We start from the raw sequence: 21765 nt of genomic DNA on the forward strand, positions 1-21765 counted from the left end.
CATGTGGATTTTGGCGAAAATATGTCAATCAACAAAATGGGGAGGGAAGAGGAGGCAACGTTTAGCCCATCTTCAAGAATCTTTAAACAATGGTTTTTAGATTTATCCCAACCATAGCTTCTCAATGTACAAAGATTAAATGCACAGTCATCTGTAACTAAGCTGTCCTGGAATGATCCGTATCCTCAAATACAAGATACAAATAATCACAATAAATAATATTAAATAAAGCAAGGCTGTATCGGATCTAGCATTAAACTGTAGTGTGAACCCAGGCAAAAGAATTCTGCGAGGGAGGGAGCCTATGTCCTATTCCAGTAGCTTTTCCTATCCTGTGTTAGACCCCTAGGTGGTGCAGGTGAGTTTCCACAGAAGGGAAACCCATTATTTTAGCAGTTTTCAGATCTATCAAACTCAAAGGAAAGCCACTCAGGGAAAAGTTGCGGGAAGTCCTCTGAGACTGCAAAGTAAGTGTAGGACAAGCGAAGCACAGGGTACATGGTGGCCCTTTATGGACAGCAGCAGGTCTTGGAACACCAATGAGATATGGTCCACCTACCTGCCTTGCAGCATCTGATGGTGGGATGCCCATAGGCAACTGCGAAAAGAGCTTCAGTAGCTTGAAACTGGATATTGTCAGCATTTTATTGACAGACTGCTTGCTTGGCTGGATTTCGGCTTTGTTCTTAAATTCTGCGCAAGGTAAGATTTTTTTCCATAAGAAATTTATGTTTGGAGAAGCTAGATACTCTTCGTGGCGGCGATCGGGATAAAAGCAGTCAGAAAATGTTTTCAAAATACTTGTCATTTTTAATATTTCGCGAGACGCGCCTCCGCTCATGGGATGTGCTGAAAGCCCTGGATTCCACATTTTTATCCCCCCCACCCCCATATCTCTCCCGAACAACTGTGTGCACGTTCTCCATTGAGGATTCATCCAAGTGTGATGTTGTGTTTCTTTGTAGTGCCCATGTAATACAGCATGGAACATATATCCAAGAAGTTGGGTTTTTGCTATATGGCTATTTGCAATAATGGGCAATAAGCTTTGATAGGTGGGTTGTTGTTGTTGTTGTTGTTGTTGTTGGCATTTTAGAGTTTGTGCTTGGAGATTGCAGCTTCGTTATTTGAGTTGTACAGAATACCAGCAATATGTTTATAACTTATATGCTGACGGGAACAAAGAATATTACTGCAAGGCACCTCGGCACCCGCCGGGATGAGGTTGATTGAATGTGGGGAATTACATACCTGTAAATACAAGTTTAGGAGCATGTACGGTTTTGTTTCCAGGAGAAAGTTTTCTCAATATTGCTAGAGCAACAGGGAACCCAAGCGCTAGAAAGAAAATGATTGCATTCTGCTAGATCTTTAAGCATGTTGTTTAGCATTTCTGACCAGCAGTGGAAAGGTAGACGGAGACATCTGTGAGTTCCAGGTAATGCTGTTTTTACAGTCATACAGGCTAAAACATTTAGTGGATCTGTTCCTTGCATGACTATAATGGATCTGATCTTCAGCTGTCTTAAAATCTGCAATAATCTCGAGACCAACGTTGATTTGCACTGTGCAAGAACGTAAGAGCTGTGCAGACCAACAGCCCATCTAATCATCCTTTGGCCAGCAGTGGTCACTACATTCCTGCAAATGGATAGGACAAGAAAAGGCAGCTGTTTGCTCTCCACTTCCATCCGTTTGCTATATGGCATAGGCATGGGGCATCTTTATCATGAGGATCAAGGCCTGAAGGCACAGAACATACCTCGCTCCATAGGGTGGAACACAGTCTTTGCTCACCTAAGTTTTGTAAGCATGCCCTGACCACTTTGGCAGTTCCCGATATTCCTGTGTTTCGTTCCAGCTCAGCTATATAAAAATAGCTTTCCTTGTTTTTCGTGGCAGTGTGATTCTGCAAGGATCAACTCTTCAAACTACCTCCTCAAAGGCACCAACTAATGTAATTTCCTGCTAAAAAGCAGGGTGGTCTCTGCCTCTGCTCCAACCTGCTTTCCCCTCATCAAGCTATGCAGAGAGAAGAGCACACCACATGAAGAGTCAGGTCAAGTGAATAGCGGCCGACGCAAGCTAGCCAGCCATGCCCTGAAGGCACCAATCCCTCTGGTCACTAACCAGTCTAATACAGCAGGCAGTTCCTTCCCCACCCCAGTGCGGTCAGACCCTGACCATTAGGAAAAAGTCCCGCGTCCTTATTAAGTCATCCAGTCAACATCTTGCCTTTGGGCCAATTAATTTTTCTTACTTCTCCATTTTATTTTATTTTACAAATTAACATCAAATTTGTTGGTGTGACAGTATCTTCCATACTCCCAAGGATGATGGGGAGCAGCAATTTCACATGTGGGGAAGGAGCCCGTTCTAAATTTTATGGGCTGGATTTTTTCTTCTGTGTTCTCCCGTGCTAATAATTTGACATTTCAGTTGCTGCAGTATATGATACATATTGCAGGGACCAAAGTATGAATTATATATGCCCTTAAATTCCCCTCTCAACTGTTGGATGCTGTATGCATCCACTGTTGTTGCTGCTAAAACTATCCCAATATTTTATTACCATGCTCTGTTTTATTGCTGCTATTATGCATGGCAGTAAAACAAAATATGTATCTCTGTCAACATCTATGCAGTTTTTTCTTCCCTCCTTACTTTCATAAGCTGGAGGAGTCTAACTTTCTAGTCTCTCAGTGCAGGCGCGCCAACTCTATGAGGCTGAGGTATCTACAGCCCCCCCCCCAATGTCTGTACCCCCTCTTATCTTGAGACGGCAGAGAAGGGTTGCACAGTGCCAGGAGAGATGCACAGACCAGTGCGGCCTGGCACACAAATGTTACATCGGGAAGATGCCTGGTCGGCACTCTCCTGATGCAATAGTTGTCTGTCATGCATGTGACGTGTGTGACATCATATGCACGAGATGTGCATCGCACGCTTGATGTGCAACTCGGCACCTACGCCGTCTCAGTGTGTGCCACTCTAGTTATTGTACTGTGCCAATGAACACTTGGAAGCAGAGACTTGGCTTCTATAAATTGTGCAGTGCTAATTTATGTAGGGGCATTATGTACTTCTGAGTTTCTGATGCTTTGATTCTGGGATCTACTCTAAGCAATATGTTATGAGGCTCATTGCTGAAAACTTATTGAGCGAGGGGCCACAGGACTGGGCATGACAGGAGCCCCTTGGGGTGTTTCCTGCTGATAGGGGCAGAACTGAGCGTGGCCATCATCAGATACGTTCTGGATATAAAGCTGCTGCAGAGTCAGTGAAACTGTACAAGAGCCAAATGAATGCAAGATAATCAAAATGGAAAAAAAGTAGTAATTGGCTCAGGTGGGCAAAAGGAAGTCAGCTAAATGACTCAGATTAGAAGTATTTAATTTAATCTTCCTTGGCTGAGGAATTCTCAAATATTTCATTTAAGAAAGCCACCAAGGAGAAAATAATTATTAAATGTTAATGTTTGTAATTATTCCCCCAAGACATTTTCTTTTTCATTCTTGAATACACAGGCAAAAGAAAAGGAAAAAGCTAAGCAAAGGAAATAAATTGCCCCTGGCAGCTGCTTTCTTGGCTTCAAACAACATTCCCTGTGCCAAAGTTTGACCTTGCTTAAACTGACACAAATCTGGAGTTATATACTGCTCTTTGATTTCTAGTGAAATCATTTGTGATCTGGGTATGCAGGAAGCCCAATGGCCCAGAGTCTATGTATCCCACATGGGACCACAGGAAAATGTATGCATGAGCAACCGTCACACATGCCAATTTGCGCATGCGATGCAGAAGTGCAAATAATATGCAGCCCAATCCTATGCATATCTTTCTCAGAAGTAATTAATGCAATGCTCAAAGGGATTTGTCCCCTAGTAAGTGGGCACAGAATTGCAGCTTTAGACCATCAGTTAATTAAACACTACTACTTATAACTGTGAAATAAATGTGAAGGCAAATATACTGAGGATCCGGGTGCGGGAGGGCAGAGGTGATGTTAATAGCACTGCTGAAACATTGTGTTTAGAATTATGTCCACTTTGACAAAAAGACATTAAAAATAATTGGAAAGCGTTCAAGAGAAGAGTTATGAGAATTTTTAAGGATTGGAAAACAAGCCTAGCAGCTAGCAACTTAACACGATCAAGCTATTTATCATATCAAAAAAAAGTTGAAGAGGTGAGTTGTCCACAGGGTATAAATACTTTAACGAGGAGAAAGTATTTCATAATGAAATGCTCTCTAACCTAGAAGAGGAAGATAAAATATTAAGAAATGTGCAAAGTTCAAATTCATTCAAAATAGGTAGGAAACAAATTTCTAATGCTGAGAAATAAACCACTAAGAAATATTGCTCGGGATGTGCAGTTTTGCATCAGCCATCCTGCAATACAAGCCAAATTGTATGTTAGAATACGGTTTGACCCAATGCAATATGCATGTCATTAAATGCTGCATTTTAAAGGAAATTAAGGTTGCAATCCTATCCTACACTCCCTTTCCTGGGCTTAAGCCCTGTTTCATTCAGTTGGGCTTACTTCTGAGTGGACATGCAGCATTGCCCTGTAAATTATGTTTAATGGTTTCACCATCCACATGGTGCTCAGAGAACAATCTGCACCTAAACATTGGCAAGACAAAGGAGATGGTGTTGGACTTTTGGAGCAAGAGAGGGGAGCTAGCCCCATTGTATATCGGGGGGGGGGGGCTGTGTGGAGAGAGTCTCTTCCTTTAAATACCTGGGAGTCCATCTTAATGAAGACCTAACTTGGAAGGTCAATACAGCCAAGGTGGTTAGGAAGGCCCAACAGAAACTTTATTTCCTTAGGGTCTTTCGAAAGAACAAGGTTGGACAGCAACTGATGATTTCCTTCTATTGGTCCACGATAGAAAGTGTTCTCTCATACTGTACAGTCATACCTTGGTTTAAGTACGCTTTGGTTTGAGTACTCTCGGTTTAAGTACTCCGTGGACCCGTCTGGAACGGATTAATCCACTTTCCATTACTTCCAATGGGAAAGTTCGCTTCAGGTTAAGTACAGACTTCCGGAACCAATTGTGTACTTAAACCAAGGTACCACTGTATTACGGTGTGGTACGCTGGTTTGACAGCCATGGACAGAGAGTCCCTACGGAGGGTGGTGAAGACAGCAAACGATATCGTCCTTGAGTCCGCTAGATGTCATCGCGGGAGACTGTTGCCTAAGAAGAGCGAGGGACATTCTCATGGATGACTCACACCCTGGCCAGCACCTTTTTAATCTCCTGCCCTTGGGCAGGAGATATAGAAGCACGATAAACCACACCAACAGTTTGCACCCGTGGGCCGTGAGGCTGCTGAATGGAAGACAGCAACATTGCAGCTGATGTTCGGGGTTGCTGGTCGTACGACAGCACCCAGAGTGTAACAAGGACTGAGAGATTTGGGGGGGGGGGCTCATTTAATCCCACTGTAAACAAGTGGTACAGTGACAATAAAGTATTTCTATTTCAGCCAGGATCCCATAAGTAAAAATCATAAAAATGGACTCTGATCTGCTTCAGTCATGCTTATCTATGCCAATTCCAAGTATAACCTAATGGTCTGGTTGGGCTGTTTATGCAGAGATTAAGACCATGGAGGAAGCCTTTGCACCAATACAAGCTCTTTCTCTGCATTGGAGGGACCGCAAATGCATGGTACCACTAATGTCAAGAATAAAGACTTGAAATGTGCTTCTAAGTGAGCCTTCTACAATGCAGTGAAATGTCAACTTATAGACTCCTGCTGACCTGCTTCCTGAGTTTGGAGGCCTACAATCTCATTGACTGGTTGTGGGGCAGATAATCCCACAGCAAATATGCTATTGCTGTCAGGCTCAGAGCATGCATGAGTCACTAGGCATCACAGCAGGAAGGTATCCACAGATGTAGAGGTGCTCACACCAGCACTGAAGCTTTCCCCTTCCACTTTAAGGCAATCCTCCTACCTATTTCATGTGTTGCAGGACATATATGTACTCACAAGCATTCTCTGCAGGGATGGTTTGGGGACAGGAGAGAGAAGCAGGTCAAATCAAGCTATAGGTGGCCAATGGACCGCCAGTTGGCCATGCCTGATTTCGACAAAGAGAAAAATGTGAAAAATGAGCCACTGGCGTGTGGTTTTGGATATTTGCCCCCGGTGGTAGCTGCTGCCCATCAGGACTGATGGGGTGGAAGGCCAGGAAGCCAAGAATAGGTGGAGTCAGAGCCAATGACAGGCAGAGCCAACTAATTCTAGTTTTGCTTCCAGCCTCCTCGCTACTGAGTTATACAACATGAAATCCTGAGACTAAGGAGGAGAAAGCTGACAGGCAGTGCCATCACTTGGACAGGTGGGGATTGGCAGAGAGCAGACTGGGGTTAGTAGAGCAGTCTCACATTCACCTAGATGAACCAGCTTTGTATCCCATTTAGCTTTCCTCTGGGTCTAAAGCTTTTAGGCCTGATATACCTGGCCAGCTCGTAAGCAGGGGTCACAGGGTACCCATTTGAAATGATACAGGGAGTCATAAGTCTGAATCATCATGAACAGAAAGATAAAGGATAAAATATACTTCAGATGTGGTGGGTGTTGTTGTTGTTGTTAACATCAGTAAAGTGGGCATGGACCTTTTTGGTTTCCCCCATTTTTGTTAGAACTGAATCTACACTGGGGTTTATTATTATTATTATTGGTGTTAGCTCTGTATCATCAATCTTTCATGCATGCTCTTTCACATCTGCTGCTATTTAGGAGTAGGAAACTTGCCTCATTTATCATTCTGTAAAGCTTCATGTGTGCTGACTGTATAACACCAAAACCACCTGCAGAGCTATGGCCTACTTTCAGCCTGAATGCCAGAGCTCCAGGGGTATGCAGCATAGAGTAGGTTTCACTCGTCTGCAGTTTGCAGAAGCCCCTCCTTTTACAAAACACACAGGATAAGATTCCAACATACCATCAGGCACGGTGCTAGGGCTTTTTGCACCCTAGGCTAAATCACCTTCTGGCGGCTCCCCCCGGCACATGCGTCATGACGCGTGCACAATGCCGCTGACGCCGCTGCGTCCCCTCCATAGGCGGGAGGGCGCTGAGCTCTCATTTCGGCTCGCATGCCTCCCGCCTATGGAGGGGATGCTGTGAGCTCTTCAGCGGCCGCGGCAGCGAGCGAGCGTTGGCGTCGGCAGCAACAGCGCCCATAGCTGAAGGCTTCAGCTACGGGCACTGCCGCCGCCACCACCACCGCTCGCTCGTTGCTGCCGGCGGTGGCGGCAGCGCGGGCGGCTGGTGGGCAGGCTCAACAGCGCCCCCTCCATTTCGGCGCCCTAGGCCAAGGCCTAGTTTGCCTAAATGGAGGTGCCGGCCCTGCATACTATCTACTTCTGCTGTGGGGCATCTCCTTTATCTTCTGCCCCAAGCACTGGGGGGTTGGAGGAGCCTCTAAGGGACAATCTCGGTGATTCGCAGAGAGAGCAAAGAAACCAAGCACCCCGTTATGCAAAGTAGATATCTGGGTTCATTTTTAAAGATGTATGTACACATGTTTCTTCTTTCTGAAACAGGAACTGTTCACACATGTAGATTGGGTATAGCTAAAGTGATGGATTGCAGGTGCAAAGGAAAAATTTGCACACCGCACTCATAATTTTCATCTGGCATCAGCTCACCTCAAAAAACAACAGCATGCCTTTCAATGAGACAGCCCACACATTTGACTAAAAGTCATCAAGCGATGAGTAATCAAGGAACAAGCAATCAAGTTCACATGCAGAATGCTCACAGATAAGATTAGAAAGGTGGGGTAGAACTACTTTGACCCATAAGTATTCAATAGCTTAAAGACTCGAGTGTTTTCTTTTTAACCTGGGATGCTATTTTAAAATAAAGGCAACCGGGGTGGGGGTGGGGGAGGAAGAGCACACTTCAAAACCCACAGGATCACTATCTAAGAGGGAAAGGAAATTCATGAATTACAAGCCTTAGTCAGTGTATCGCAGATAGGCCTGTTAAGAGTCAAACTGCCTACAGAGACGCTTCTGAGTCATGAGATAACACTGCCATGGTGTGATTTTCAAAACATACAGATGTGAAGCAAACTGTGTGTTTACCGCAACCTTTTCGCTAAAGGGCCTAAGGCGGATAGAGTGATGGTTAATATCTTCACAGGCGCCTTCTGGCTGCAATTCTCCAAGCACGTTTTCTGAAATAGTGCCATTGATCCTGGAGAAAAACCCACCCTCCACGAACAACAGCTCGCTAGGGTTTTGAGAAAGCTTCTGCTTTTGACGCCTCCCTGGGACTGCAAATGGCACAAGCTGATGGTGGTATCCTGCCAGGTGCTTTTGACGTGATTTGCAAGATAACACACAAGAGTAATTAGTATTTGACAGTTGACATCTTACGAGGTTTCACATTTGAAGAATGCCAGCGAACGGTGCCAACGAGTCTAAAGCATTCAAATCCAAAGGTTCAAAATGCAAATGTGAGTTATGTTTTTGAAATCTCGTGCAAAAATCTGATGGGCAAAGTTGCATGAAACCTCGGGTATTTGTTTCGGTTTTATTGTGGACCAGGCATAGGCAACCTTGGCTCTCCAGATGTTTTGGAACTACAACTCCCATGATCCCTAGCTAACAGGGCCAGTGGTCAGTTGTAGATCATCTGGAGAGCCAAGGTTGCCTATGCCTCTTGTGGACCAAGCTTGCCATGGAATTCTATGGACCTTGTTGTTTAGTCGTTTAGTCGTGTCCGACTCTTCGTGACCCCATGGACCATAGCACGCCAGGCACTCCTGTCTTGCACTGCCTCCCGCAATTTGGTCAAACTCATGTTCGTAGCTTCGAGAACACTGTCCAACCATCTTGTCCTCTGTCGTCCCCTTCTCCTAGTGCCCTCAATCTTTCCCAACATCAGGGTCTTTTCCAAGGATTCTTCTCTTCTCATGAGGTGGCCAAAGTATTGGAGCCTGAGCTTCACGATCTGTCCTTCCAGGGAGCACTCAGGGCTGATTTCCTTAAGAATGGATAGGTTTGATCTTCTTGCAGTCCATGGGACTCTCAAGAGTCTCCTCCAGCACCATAATTCAAAAGCATCAATTCTTCGGCGATCAGCCTTCTTTATGGTCCAGCTCTCACTTCCATACATCACTACTGGGAAAACCATAGCTTTAACTATACGGACCTTTGTCGGCAAGGTGATGTCTCTGCTTTTTAAGATGCTGTCTAGGTTTGTCATTGCTTTTCTCCCAAGAAGCAGACGTCTTTTAATTTCGTGACTGCTGTCACCATCTGCAGTGATCAAGGAGCCCAAGAAAGTAAAATCTCTCACTGCCTCCATTTCTTCCCCTTCTATTTGCCAGGAGGTGATGGGACCAGTGGCCATGATCTTGGTTTTTTTGATGTTGAGCTTCAGACCATATTTTGCGCTCTCCTCTTTCACCCTCATTAAAAGGTTCTTTAATTCCTCCTCGCTTTCTGCCATCAAGGTTGTGTCATCTGCATATCTGAGGTTGTTGATATTTCTTCTGGCAATCTTAATTCCGGCTTGGGATTCATCTAGTCCAGCCTTTCACATGATGAATTCTGCATATAAGTTAAATAAGCAGGGAGACAATATACAACCTTGTCGTACTCCTTTCCCAATTTTGAACCACTCAGTTGTTCCATATCCAGTTCTAACTGTAGCTTCTTGTCCCACATAGAGATTTCTCAGGAGACAGATGAGGTGATCAGGCACTCCCATTTCTTTAAGAACTTGCCATAGTTTGCTGTGGTCGACACAGTCAAAGGCTTTTGCATAGTCAATGAAGCAGAAGTAGACGTTTTTCTGGAACTCTCTAGCTTTCTCCATAATCCAGCGCATGTTTGCTATTTGGTCTCTGGTTCCTCTGCCCTTTCGAAATCCAGCTTGCACTTCTGGGAGTTCTCGGTCCACATACTGCCTAAGCCTGCCTTGTAGAATTTTAAGCATAACCTTGCTAGCGTGTGAAATGAGCGCAATTGTGCGGTAGTTGGAGCATTCTTTGGCACTGCCCTTCTTTGGAATTGGGATGTAGACTGATCTTCTCCAATCCTCTGGCCATTGCTGAGTTTTCCAAACTTGCTGGCATATTGGGTGTAGCACCTTAACAGCATCATCTTTTAAAATTTTAAATAGTTCAGCTGGAATATCATCACTTCCACTGGCCTTGTTATTAGCAGTGCTTTCTAAGGCCCATTTGACTTCACTCTCCAAGATGTCTGGCTCAAGGTCAGCAACCACACTACCTGGGGTGTACGAGACCTCCATATCTTTCTGGTATAATTCCTCTGTGTATTCTTGCCACCTCTTCTTGATGTCTTCTGCTTCTGTTAGGTCCTTACCACTTTTGTCCTTGATTATGGTAATCTTTGTACGAAATGTTCCTTTCATATCTCCAATTTTCTTGAACAGATCTCTGGTTTTCCCCATTCTATTGTTTTCCTCTATTTCTTTGCATTGCTCATTTAAGAAGACCCTCTTGTCTTTCCTTGCTGTTTTTTGGAAATCTGCATTCAGTTTCCTGTATCTTTCCCTATCTCCCTTGCATTTTGCTTGCCTCCTCTCCTCCGCTATTTGTAAGGCCTCGTTGGACAGCCATTTTGCTTTCTTGCATTTCCTTTTCCTTGGGATGGTTTTCGTTGCTGCCTCCTGCATAATGTTACGAGCCTCCATCCATAGTTCTTCAGGCATTCTGTCCACCAAATCTAAATCCTTAAACCTGTTCCCCACTTCCACTGTGTATTCATAAGGGATTTGATTCAGATTGTATCTTACTGGCCCAGTGGTTTTTCCTACTTTCTTCAGTTTAAGCTGGAATTTTGCTATAAGAAGCTGATGATCTGAGTTACAGTCAGCTCCAGGTCTTGTTTTTGCTGACTGTATAGAGCTTCTCCATCTTTGGCTGCAGAGAATATAATCAATCTGATTTCGATGCTGCCCATTTGGTGATATCCATGTGTAGAGTCGTCTCTTGTGTTGTTGGAAGAGAGTGTTTGTGATGACCAGCTTGTTCTCTTGACAGAACTCTATTAGCCTTTGCCCTGCTTCATTCTGAACTCCCAGGCCAAACTTGCCAGTTGTTCCTTTTATCTCTTGATTCCCTACTTTAGCATTCCAATCCCCTGTAATGAGAAGAACATCCTTCTTTGGTGTCATTTCTAGAAGGTGTTGTAGGTCTTCATAGAATTGGTCAATTTCACTTTCTTCAGCACCGGTAGTTGGTGCATAAACTTGGATTACTGTGATGTTAAAAGGTCTGCCTTGGATTCGTATCGAGATCATTCTGTCATTTTTGAGATTGCATCCCATTACAGCTTTTGCCACTCTTTTGTTGACTATGAGGGCCACTCCATTTCTACTACGGGATTCTTGCCCACAGTAGTAGATATGATAGTCATCCGAACTGAATTCGCCCATTCCCTTCCATTTTAGTTCACTGATGCCCAGGATGTCGATATTTATTCTTGTCATCTCATTTTTGACCACATCCAGCTTACCTCCATTCATGGTTCTTACATTCCAGGTTCCTATGCAATATTTTTCTTTACAGCATCGGACTTTCCTTTCGCTTCCAGGCATATCCGCAACTGAGCGTCCTTTCGGCTTTGGCCCAGCCGCTTCATCAGCTCTGAATCTACTTGTACTTGTCCTCCGCTCTTCCTCAGTAGCATGTTGGATGCCTTCCGACCTGAGGGGCTCATCTTCCAGCGTCATAACTTTTATATGCCTGTTGTCTTTGTCCATGGAGTTTTCTTGGCAGGGTTACTGGAGTGGCTTGCCAGTTCCTTCTCCAGGTGGATCACGTTTAGTCAAAACTCTCCACTATGACCTGTCCATCTTGGGTGGCCCTGCATGGCATAGCTCATAGCTTCTCTGAGTTATTCAAGCCCCTTCGCCACGACAAGGCATTGATCCATGAAGGGGGCTATGGACCTTATTCTTAGCTAATTAATAGCAGACAGATGTTGCACTATCTTAGCTCTGGATGGAGAATAAGATGGCCTATGGGACAATTTTCAGGCTCAATTTAAAGTGTTGCTATCAAAGTCCTTGACTATTTGGGAAATTTATTGGAAGGGCTCTTTATACATGCATGGACATTTCTAGGTGTCCAGAAGCTAGAAAAGAAGTTTATTATCTCTCTTAAACAAGAGTAGAATGGGAACAGAATTTAAATTGGTCTAGGTCACATCCACACCATATATCTGAAGCACATATAACTTCTTCCCAAGAATCCTAGGAACTGTAGTTTATCTCTTGCAGATTTACAATTCCCAGCACCCTTAACAACACACAGTTCTGGAGATTCTTTGTGGGAAGCAATGTGCTTTTAATGAATGGTGTGGTTGTGACCCTATTCTCTGATCTGCCACTAAGAAATATCAGGGTATAAAGGATGAGGTCTCCTTCACGGTGGTCCCACGTCAGTGAAACTCCCCCAAAAACATTGCGTGGCCACCCTCTCATGGTATTTAAACTTATCCTGAAATTACGAATTTTTTCCAGCTTCCACTGCATTATTTACAAAATAAGAAATTGGGATTGCCGTATTAATATATCAAAACTAGCAATTAAGCAACATCAAATTAAAACATGGTGACAACATTTTAATCTGATGTTATGTGCTTATATTTGCTTTTGGATTAAAACATTAATACAATACATATCAAAACAATTCATACAATGACATCTGAAAAGTAGTGACTATGGATTGTTTTATAGATTGTTTTGACATGTATTGTATTAACTTTTTAATCCTGATTTCTTATATTGTAAACTGTCTTCGGTTTGGCTCCCAAACAGCAGGATGAAAATGACTTAATGAAAACACTAAATAAACAGGATGGCTGCTCACATCTGTTGCCCGTGAAAACACATCTAATAGGCTTTCTTTACTACTCAGGTTATGTAATTCTATATATAACAGAAGTGTTGTTCCATGCAAATACTGCTACTAATTGCCCATGGTATATTATCCTTAAACACCCTAGAAGGAGTTAACAATACAGTGGGATTTCAAGAATGTTATAGCTACTGTGAAAAATTATAATATACATGAATATCTAATCCTAGATTAGGGCTGCCATATGTCCAGAATTTCCTGGACATAGCTGGGATTCTTCCGTCGAAACTGGCATCCGGGCGTGATTTTCGATAAGCGTATGACAGCTACAGTATATAAAAAAATAGCTAACAACAACAGCTCTGCCAAAACAAAAACAACAAAACAAAACAAAACACACCCAACAACTTTTGTGTCCGGATTTTCGTGTTTTCAAATGTGGCAATCCTATCCTAGATACTGTAGTAATAATCCCTAAATTGTTGGCATCAGTCTGTCTTGAAAGGCAATGGAGTTCACCTCCAAGGGTGAAATCAAACTGCTGCATTAGCAGCACCAAAATGACGGCCTGTCGTGCAAGCCAAAACAGTGTGGATCCTGGGCTGCCCAGATGACAAGACGACACCCACCCCCCGGCCCCGCGGGCCTTGCTGAAGTGGTCCAAAGGAAAACAGAGCAATTGGCTGCAAGGACTTGCTGGAAGGATGCGTACAAGGCGCCACCCAACCATCTTAGGGACTCCACTCCAGATTTGTGTATGGTTTACTCCTTAGCCTGTTCTTCTCCAGAATATATCCCGCAAGGCACCAGAGAGTTAGGATCAGAGTTTTCCCTCTAGATGGGCTACCTCCCAGGGTGACGAGCCCAAACAGCACCTCTCTTCCCTTCCCTCTACAGCACGTGCAGAAACTGCCTTCTTGAACCCTCTAGTGTCTCATCTGCTCAATCAGCTGGAGCCTGTCTTTGCATGCAGGGGAGGTCCCTAAGTAACCGAGGGTTTGAGCCCCATTGGCTATCGTCACCCGGTTTAGCTGCCTGTTCATTTCCTGGGGTGTGGCTGCTGTCACATGCTGACAGCTTCTAGGAGCCACAGGACCCCTGATCGCAGGGTGGGGACCAAAGATGGACAAACTACCCTAGAAGGAGAACGACGTGTTCCCCCAGATGTACTACCCTCCCCTAACACCCCATACACCCAAAAAGGAAAGGAGTTAATCATACAGGAGTGGGATTTCAAGAGTGTTATAACTACTGCATTTTTTTAAAAATATGCACGAATATCTAACTCTATATTGTAATAATAGGATCTGTGTTTTCATAGAATTGCACAAGATTGTATTTTGTTGTGTTTTGTGGCTCCGCACCACCACTCGGCTGCAACATTCGGCATTTGGATACAAATTACAATCTTTGGGTTACACTGTGGAGAAAAAAATAAGCATCAAGCTAGCTAATAATCTGTTGAGTCTATTGGAGGAGACAGTACTTTTTAAAACCATCCCAGATCCTTGCCCCATTTTGGCATAGATTCTAGACATCTAATCTTTTATACATGTCCAGTGTCTTGGCAACTCTCAGGAGATTCCCCCCTCCCCTTGCTTGCTGGTTTTGATTTATGATCCTTTCATAGAATAATCCTGTCAGTCACCACACTTTGAGTTCCCCTCTCTCCTGCAAGATGATATAGAGATTTATACTTTCCCCCAGTTGCCTTGGAATTATTAGACCACGCTATATATGCAGAAACCTTTTGTAAGACTTCCAGTTAGTGGGTAATGCCCCTTTCGGATGACTTGGACTGCCAACCTATGGCCCCTGGAATGATAATGATGATAGTGCAGATTAGGCTACAGACTGAAAATTACCATCCTGGGGCCTCATTCTGGAGTGTAATGCAAAAAGGGTTGCATCAAATGAAGCTGCCCTGTTAGCATAAGGACTTGGACTTGTACAACAGAAACCCAAATTGTTTCCTTGCACACATTTATGAGAATTTATCTGATCCTTAGCATTCTAAGAATTGACTCATATTTCTGTGACTGGGGTAAGTGCCTTAAAAGTTATTCCAAATACAAACTGTAAATGAGCAAGTGGTGTGTGTACACACACACACACACACACACACGTGTATATTCCAATATTCCAAAATATTCTAATGTGGAATGCATTTGCTCAGCGTTCCATGCAATTTCCCCCACCCATCAGTTTTTCCATTCTCTCCCACCAAAATAGTCAGTCAGCATTCCATGCCTACTGAGCATGCTCAGGACACATCGGCCTGGTTTTATTGGCCCCCTGAGGTTTTCTAAATGTTTGTTGCCTTTCTGCAAACCTCAGGGATTTCCCAAGCATGCTGGTCCCTCCCTCTTGCGAGTGGGTGGCACAGTTCTGGCTACATAAGAACTGGCACTCAAGAGAACCGCGGCCGCTATTATTGATGATGATGGTTATTGTGTCCTTCCAAAACAAGCACTGCCGTACTTTTGTATGTATTCGTGTTGCTATTTTTATCCTGTTTTCACAACATATAATGCAATGCGGGTGTTTCTCAAACAAATATTTTTCTTGGCTTATCTAGTGAGGGTTAAAAAGACAGCTGTTATGATGAAAAGCAATATATTTGAGTTGACTGGCTCTTAGATGTGTTGATCATCATGCGCTGTTTGATTCTTATCTTATTCATTCTGGAACACGATTTAAATATTGGAAACCTCAAGGCTCAGAAACAAGCCAGCTGCAAGCTAGGCAACCGCTGAAGAGCATCATGACCTAGTACCCAGTGCTGGTTGGAGGATCAGAGTTGTACATCTGGAAACACTGGAGCCTAGAGGAGAGATGGGGAGCCTTTGTACTTCCATAAATAGTTGGACTACAACTCCCATCATCCCAGACCATGCTGAGTGAACAGGAGCTAAAATCATCATCAGGGACTCAGAATCCCCATACATAATCTCGAGGGCCTCTTCTTAGTATGAATGAGAATCATTCATGTGCCCTGGTAACAGTGCTGTTGTTATCTATCCTAATGTGGCTAGAAGAGAAACAGAGGATCCAATACAGTGGTACCTCGGTTTACAAACACAATTGGTTCCGGAAGTCTGTACTTAACCTGAAAAGTGCTTAACCTGAAGCGAACTTTCCCACTGAAAGTAATGGAAAGTGGACTAATCCTTTCCAGATGATCCGTGGAGTATTTAACCTGAAGCGTACTTAACCTGAAGCGAACTTTCCCATTGAAAGTAATGGAAAGTGGATTAATCTGTTCCAGACAGGTCCGCGGAGTACTTAAACTGAAAATACTCAAACCGAAGTGTACTTAAACCAAGGTATGACTGTACACGTCTCTCATGTGCCTGAAGAAACAAGTGGCCAAAGCACTTTATGGGGTTATAAGCATTTTGCAGAGGCAAATGGAATTCACATGATGGTAGGAGGGACAGAGATAATTACTGTATATTGAAATTACCTAAATCTGTTACAGTGAGACTAGCAGGATGGACAATAGATAGTTGTTGCAGCTCTCACCTCACAAAAGTCCCCCTTTTAAAAAAGAATTCTAGTTATACAAATAATATGTAGGGTTTAACTGTTTCTTATAAAAAGTGTATGGCAGTGTAGGAGGGTGGTGAGCAGGAGCATATGGATCCATGACCTGCAGAAGTGTTCATCTGACTCAGCTGTCAGCTCATTTCCACAGCCCTGAAACAAATTGACAATTGATGGTGCCCGACATGGAGGCTTGTTTTTTTTTTTTCATTTTAAAGACACAAATAGTGCTTTTTTGTGCAATCTTATACATGCCTATTCAGTGGGACTTACTCTCCAGGAAAGAGTATGTATGATTATAGCCTTGCTGTAACATTCAGGTGCAAACCAGATGTGAGGTGCAGACCTTGATGGGTCTCCTGATGTTGTTGTTGCTGCTGCTGCTGCTGTTAAAAGCAGCTGTGTGAAGGATCCAGTTTGGATCAAGACCACAACACTGGAAGAAGGGACTCAACCAATTCCTGCCCACCTGTTTCCCCCCACCCTGAGCTGCTACTAGCCATTCTGGGATGGAGTGATGAGTAGCTTTGATGGGATGTGTTAACCCTTCCTCTTTCAGTTCAATGAGCTTGAGCCTATTTGTGGCCCCCAGCTTCCTAAAAAAAATGGCCAGGTGCTGTAAGAGGTACCAGATAACAGCAGTGGCTGTATGCAGTCAAATACAGCACAATCAGATCCTCCAAGTGTCTTTATTTTTTAGGGACAGTCCGAGATTGACATAAGCCGTTCCAGTTTCTGATTCGATCCTGGAATGACCTGCTTTTCCTTAGGACGTCCTTATTTACATTGGGTATGCAATATGCCTTTCCTATTTTCATCAGAGAAACATTGGAGCTGATGTGTGTATTTTCTTCAGGAAAATATTGGAGAGTGTGGAATAGGATGTTCCTATTTTCATCAGAGAAATGTTGGAGCGTATACACGATGCACTTTTGAACATCAAGGATGAACCAGTATGGTTTCACGCCACAAATGTTTGTGTGGCCTCAGGAAGGAGAAACTGCAAAATGGGTTTGATATTTGGCTAAAATTGCGAAGCACAATCCATGTAACTAATGCATGAGTGACTGAAATGAAAGGGGGAATTCATGATCCTAATCTGGTCCCCAGTGACGTAAACTGGTAATTAGTTCAAAACCACAATTTGCTCCCGTAAATTATTTTCGGTAAATTCACTAGGAGTTAGATCCGACCGTACACACACACATCATTTCGATTTTTACAGACGATCCATATACATGAGAACTAAAGAGAAACTGAAAGACGAAGAGTCAAACTATGTGTGAAGCCATACCTGCCTTTCTCCATCAAGCTACAGTAATAAGAGCTTCAGGGGGAAAGCTACTATGAGAATCTCTTCTCTGCAGTGCTTGTTGTTGTATAAATATTCATTAACAGAGGGTTCATTATGCATATGCTATGCATATTTCCTCAGAAGTACATCCCACTGTGTTTGATAGGGCTTGTTTCCAGGTAAGTGTTCATAGGCTGCCTAAACCCATTAACCTGGGAGTGTACCCCATTGAGGTAAAGTCGGGATCAAAAGGACTTACTTTTGAGCAGATATGATTAGGGTCCTTATTGTGGGTTAAACCACAGAGCCTAGGGCTTGCCAATCAGAAGGTCGGAGATTCGAATCCCCGTGACGGGGTGAACTCCCGTTGCTCAGTCCCAGCTCCTGCCAACCTAGCAGTTCGGAAGCACGTCAAAGTGCAAGTAGATAAATAAGTACCACTCCAGCGGGAAGGTAAGCGGCGTTTCCGTGCACTGCTCTGGTTCGCCAGAAGCGGTTTTCTCATGCTGACCACATGACCTGGAATCTGTACGCCGGATCCCTCGGCCAATAAAGTGAGATGAGCACCGCAACCCCACAGTTGGTCACGACTGGACCTAATGGTCAGGGGTCCCTTTACCTTTATTCCCCGATGGACTCTAAGGATAATTTGCCAACACAATGGACTACAGCAGGGGTGGACTTCAACTCCCATCATTCCTGACCATTAGCCATGCTGGCTGGGGTTGATGGGAGCTGAAGCCTCTCAACAGCTGGAAGACCACAAGTCTCCCATCTCTGGACTGAAGGTTTTACATAATATAAAGCTGTATCCCATAGCTTTTATCTTTGCTACTTGGGATTTCGTTCCCTATCACCATGGAGGGGAGCCAAAGGAACAACACTTCTCAAATGAAGAGTGTGTCATTTTGGTTGTAACTGAAATGGAACTAGCTCATTATTCTTTTGTTGTTGATGCCGCCGCTGTTGTTGAAGGATACCTGACTGAAACGCCTAACAATATTTTTGCCCTTCAGGTCATGTTAGCGGAAACTTTGGAGATTAGGTTTTCGGGGTAAAAAACAAAAAAACTTCGTTTTATGAAACAAGATTAAAGCGAAGCAATTAAAGGATAAGGCTCATATTTAATTTTCTCCCTAAAATGTAATTTTTCATGCAGTGACAACCTCAAACCCTTTTCCAGTTTTATAGCTATTTCACATTTGGCACAAAGAACAGGAAACCATCTGTAGCAGACCAAGATCATCACAAGGCTATTCACAGATATGGGGGGGGGAGGGGAAGGCTGAGATGAAAAGCAATGAAACGTTAACTTTAAATGAAAGCTTTGAAGGTGTGCGGAGGATGCTGGTTTCTGCCTTGGGCCTTGATCTCTGCAAACAAACAAAAACCCTGAAACAATGAATAATTACTCTTATTCTTAGAATAAGAAGTCGAGTATTGTAGTACAAGGACTGGAGTACATTCATAGTTTTGCAGCTCAAATCCATACATGTTTACTAGAAAGAAAGTCCCCCTGAATTCTATGGAGTTCCCGAGTAATTAGATTTCTCTGTTTTCCTGAGGTCTCCCCTCTCCCACGTGACCCCATTTTGGGGGTCTATAGTGTCAACAATCATTGTGCATTCTCCTAGCTGCCACAGATTTAAACTACAGTGGTACCTCGGGTTGAGTACTCAATCCATTCTGGGGTGCTGTCCGCACCCCGAAAAGTACTCAACCCGAGCGGCGATAGCACCCATGTGCGAAGCGTCGATAGAGTGCTTATGTGCATGCGCGCACGGTGGAACCTGGAAGCAAACACTTCTGAGTCCGCCGAGTATGCAACTTGGAAGTACGCAACCTGCAGTGTACTTAACCCGAGGTATGCCTGTATGTGTTTTATTATCTTCAAACCCGACAAGTTACGTGCAGATTAACAGTTTAAATAAACGTTGCAAATAATTAAAACCTATTGAACAGGAGATCCATTGTAAAACTACTTTTTGTTTTTCTCTCACCTTTTCAAGTTCTACTTTTGCTGAGGCTCCCTAAAAATGGCCTGGTTTGGATGTAACACTAAGCCATAGCTTAGCATTGTTGGAACAAGCCCCCTTAAGACTTGGTGGTTGACCATTCCGCCTGCCCATATTATTATTATTATTATTATTATTATTATTATTATTATTAAAATTTGTATACCTCCCTATGCCCGCCAAAGGAGGATACTGGAAGAATCTACTTCTAGATTTAAACTAACCATGGTTTGTTATTGTGCTTAATAAGGAGAAAGAAACTGTGCTTAAACTATGTTTTCTTGAAACAAGCCAGGATCAAACTGCGGTTTCTGATCCTGGTTTATTTTTTAAAAAGCCCCTCAAAAAACCAATAGTTTAACCTAGCCTCAATTCCTGGTGGAAGCAGTGGAGCTTCTCCTTGAGAAAGTTTACACCAGCATTGGGCTTTTCATAATTTATATTTAAAAAAATAAGGGAGCTCTCAGATGGCCTGTTTGCTGAACATTCATCCTGATTTGTTTGCAAAGAGATTAGGGGATGTTGGCTATTTAATGGACTCTTACTCAGATTTATTTGCTGGGAGATTAGATGAAGTTGCATCAAAGCAAATGTTATTCCACACTTCCCAGTGCATTTTCCTAAGAGACACTAGGTAGAAATGTATGAAACTGATTCAGAGTGGGTGTGGAAGGAATGAACACAGTAACCCGATTCAGAGTATAACCACAACAAACAATTCGGATCTTAAGAAATACATTGTCACTAGATCTTATGACAACCACCAGCATAGACATTCTTTAAAGAAAGCTAAGACTTTTTAATAGGGCCATACCTATCAAAGGCGATATTTGAGGATGGGATTTCCATATTTACAGATAGGAACAACAGCAGGATATTGTGTCTTGCTTAAAAGCTTCCCTCAGGGTGCCCGGTGACTGATGTATGAGACAGAAGGCTGGACAAAGGCTTTTGCTCATCTTGAGCAATGCAGTTCCCCATTCTTTTGTTCTCATTATTCACCCCAGGATTATAAACTAAGCTATTATTTGGTTCGGCAAGTTTTAGGACTGGGCCATACATTTTATGATTGTAGCACCTCGGTGCAGAAAATTACCTTCCAGAGAATTACTTTCCACATCTAGATAAGAACTGCAATTAGATTTAATTGCTGGCAAATGGCAACTAAACAATATTTTAGATGTGTGTTTTTCTCTTACTTTGGGGGAATCGAGGGTTTTTCCAGGCAATTCAGAACAAGCATGCCCTAAACAGCATTTGTAGGTAGCAAGCAACGAAGTCCCACACCAGCAGGACATCTAGTCCTCCTGTAAAGGGAATGATTGCCATACTTTGTGCAACAACATAATCAACAGGAAAAGAAAATGAAGAATAATAGTAATGGAATAAGAGATTATTGAAATGACATTGTGAGGTTGTCAGACAGGAATGGGATTTGTTATCTCTTAGTGTTTTAAATAAAACGTTTCATGATTACAAAACTGGGGAGCTCACATCCTTCAAGAACTTTTATTTTATTCTCAAACCCACAACACGGCATGATTTGGGCGGGATCTACACCAATTGCAAAAATGCTTTAAAAAAATGTAATAATAGCTCTCAATGCAGTTTCCCATTGATGATGGATTGCTGTTCTACAGAGCCCTCTGGCGTCACATTTTTATAATGCATTTTAACGTTATAACTGACCAGTGTAGATTTGCCCCTAGTGAAGAGAAATGGTGTGTCTTGTATTTGCATACTCACACAGTAACTTCTAGGTATTTCCAAAACACATACAGCCAGACTACAAAGACAAAAATACCACTATTTCCTCAGATATAAAATATTGAGTGTTGTTTGGGAATTCTAAGAAAGAAAGAAAAATCAAGGAGTTTTGAAATGAGTGATTAAAATCAGTTCAGTTTTTAAAGGTTCTGGCTTTTTAATTAAAAATGGCATTCAACTGAATCCAAATACACAGGTAGATGAAAACCTACTCCTTGATCTGATGAAGCATCTTGCAAAAAATTGTTAAAATCAGGGCAGTTTTGAG

General features: G+C 43.1%; 1 protein-coding gene across 2 annotated transcripts in view; it reads left to right on the forward strand.

Moving 5' to 3' along the window:
- The first annotated feature begins 461 nt into the window (after window positions 1-461).
- Window positions 462-21765, forward strand: part of EDAR (ectodysplasin A receptor) — a 78370-nt gene continuing 57066 nt past the window's right edge. The window contains exon 1 of one of the 2 annotated variants that reach the window (XM_060273400.2): window positions 462-702. The gene's annotated coding sequence lies outside the window, so the exon portion shown is untranslated. The remainder of the gene's footprint in view (window positions 703-21765) is intronic. The other variant, XM_088667574.1, reaches the window with a different exon arrangement.

This window comes from Zootoca vivipara, chromosome 4 (assembly GCF_965207765.1).
Source record: "Zootoca vivipara chromosome 4, rZooViv2.hap1.1, whole genome shotgun sequence".
In the NCBI taxonomy this organism is placed as follows: Eukaryota; Metazoa; Chordata; class Lepidosauria; order Squamata; family Lacertidae; genus Zootoca; species Zootoca vivipara.